A 2,663-nucleotide genomic window follows, 5' to 3' on the forward strand; every position below is an offset into this window, starting at 1 on the left:
ACGACAAGTGTGGCCAAAGGAGAATGAGACAAGAGGCAAGAATGGGACCAAGGATGGAACAAGACCGGCCAAACTGCCATTGAGGGAACGAGTCCAACTGTTTCTCGTTCCTGGGAACTATACGTAGACAGCCATGACCGAAGTGAACTATGAAAGACTGTTCCTTAGAATTCATTTCTCGGTTCTTTCATTCATCTTGATGAACCATTCCTTTGGACCCAATAGTTTGCGAACTACCCATCTCTACTTGATAGCAGAGTCATATGTAGGACAAAAATCCCCATGGAATCAAAACTGATGAATATTTGTAAGTGTCAGAAGATGTATGCAGCTGGAAGATTTTGTGGTATTGTAGACTGTCAGTCCTTTGCCACTATGTTTGGTTGATCCCACATGGCTCGGCTGGAGGAGGATGTTAGTGTTAAATGTCCCATCAACAACGAGGTCATTAGAAATGGAGCAAAAGCTCAGGTTAGGGAAGGAAATTGGCGGCGCCCTTTCAAAAGAACCATCCTGAAGTGATTTAGAGAAATCATAGAAAACATAAATCAAGATGGACAGACATGGGTTTGAACCACTGTCTTCCCAAATGTGAGTCCAGTGTGCTAACCATTGCGCCACCACACTTGGTGCTCCACTGATAAGACTATCTAAAGTACAGTTGTTTTGTCAGTAGAAATGGGAAGATTGCTAATCTCAGGTCATATATTATATCAAAAATCAGATATTGATGACACAAAATTTTTCTGTGGCTGAGGATCCTCCCATTTAAACATTGCTTTAGAAGACACTATGATCCTCTATCAAATAACAAAAACCTGCTGTGTGTTGTTTTAGACCATAAAGAATGAACTCGTACCACACTTGATGTTTAGCATGAGCATATTGTTGTTCTGAACATTCCCTGCTACTGCAATGGAAGATTTTATAGATTTCAGTATATGGTTTTTTAATATACCTGTGTTGTGGGAACATTAGCTAGTGGAAATTTATGCAGTCACAATCTATCCTCATTATGAAGCTCCAATTGCAAAAGAAATGTAATACTCTCTCATCTAAACCTGATGCCATGATTTGCTCTAAACATAGTTCGCAGAGGACTCGATGTTGAAATTGTAAGACATTGTTTTCCGTAACAAAGAGCACATAGGCTATAAGTTTTTGGTTAGAAATTACTGTATCATCGACCTCACAAATTTCTGAGGCTTTTTAAATTTTTTCTTTATACTGAAAAACAATTACAGATAAAAGTGTTGTTCAAATTTTGTAGCTGTATAAGCTAAGTAGAATCCTTTCTGATGCAAATAATAAACCGATGAGCAATTCAAGTACTGTAGTGAGTAGTTTGAATGAACAGATGTGTCAGAATAATGTCCAGTCACAGAATGTTATCATACCACAAAAAATGCTTGTTAATCTATTCTACAATAAGACAGACCATTATATGCTATTGTTCACAAAATAAACCTCAAGTCGTGAGGGTTGGCAATCACAAAGTATGCAGACCATGCACAATAACTGTATGGATGTTCTCACTGCATATCAAAGATCAATTTGTGCAAACATATACAAGAAGGCCTTCACATGATAATGCAAAATGTGCCTCCACAGGTTCAAAGTGTGAAAACAGTATTTTGATCTCAGGGGTGAGCCTGCCATATGGAAGCTACAGAAGTACAATAGGTGAACAAAGGGACACAGTTCACTTATGATGGGCACTACAGAAATTATTTGCATATTTGTCATAAGATCACAAGATTGCTAATAGTCAGGAAGGTGACATGCTATATGTATCGGACTGAGCAATGTCATATTGGTGTATTACTTGGTGCATTCATAAGCACATCAAGAATAAAACTGAATAAATATAACGGGCCAACGGCCTTGCCGCAGTGGTAACACCGGTTCCCGTCAGATCACCGAAGTTAAGAGCTGTGGGGCTGGGCTAGCAATTGGATGGGTGACCATCCGCCCTACCAAGCGCTGTTGGTAAGTGGGGTGCACTCGGTCCTTGTGAGGCAAACTGAGGAGCTACTTGATTGAAACGTAGCAGATCTGGCCTCGGAAACTGACATACGGCCGGGAGAGTGCTGGTCTGACCATATGCCCTTCCATATCCGCATCAAGTGACACCTGTTGGCTGAGGAAGACACAGTGGTCAGTCGGTATCTTTAGGTCTTCATGATTTGTTCAGGAGGAGTAAGTTTAATGGTGTACATTACAACCCCTACCCCCTGAGAGAGAGAGAGAGAATATATGTGTGTGTGTTGTGTTGTGTTGTGTACCTAGTGTGTTAGAAATGTCTTTGGATGTTTCAGAATTGTGCTTCGATATAACTCCTTTCACACCTGCATCCCTAAGGGTATCTTATCTCCACTGACTGTTTTTCCAAATAGGAATAGGAAGCAATACATGGATGAAGTTGATTGAAATACCCCCCAAGTGCTCCAGAGGTATGACTACACTGTGATGTTGCTTACCTGCACTATCCATGAAGCCCTCTGACTCCCGACGATCCAAGTCTCATACAATAGCTGTAAACTGATTTATGGGAAATGTGCAAATGAGGTACACTACACAATTTCCAAGTAACGTCTCTTTTTCTAAGTAAAATCAATGGCAAATCTAGGATAGAATATAACAATACTTTTCCAAGTAAAATG

General features: G+C 40.2%; 1 pseudogene; it reads left to right on the plus strand.

Moving 5' to 3' along the window:
* The first annotated feature begins 1,874 nt into the window (after positions 1-1,874).
* Positions 1,875-1,992, plus strand: LOC126189925 (5S ribosomal RNA; annotated as a pseudogene).
* Positions 1,993-2,663: the final 671 nt, after the last annotated feature.

The sequence above is a fragment of the Schistocerca cancellata genome, chromosome 5 (genome assembly GCF_023864275.1).
Source record: "Schistocerca cancellata isolate TAMUIC-IGC-003103 chromosome 5, iqSchCanc2.1, whole genome shotgun sequence".
NCBI classification, from domain to species: Eukaryota; Metazoa; Arthropoda; class Insecta; order Orthoptera; family Acrididae; genus Schistocerca; species Schistocerca cancellata.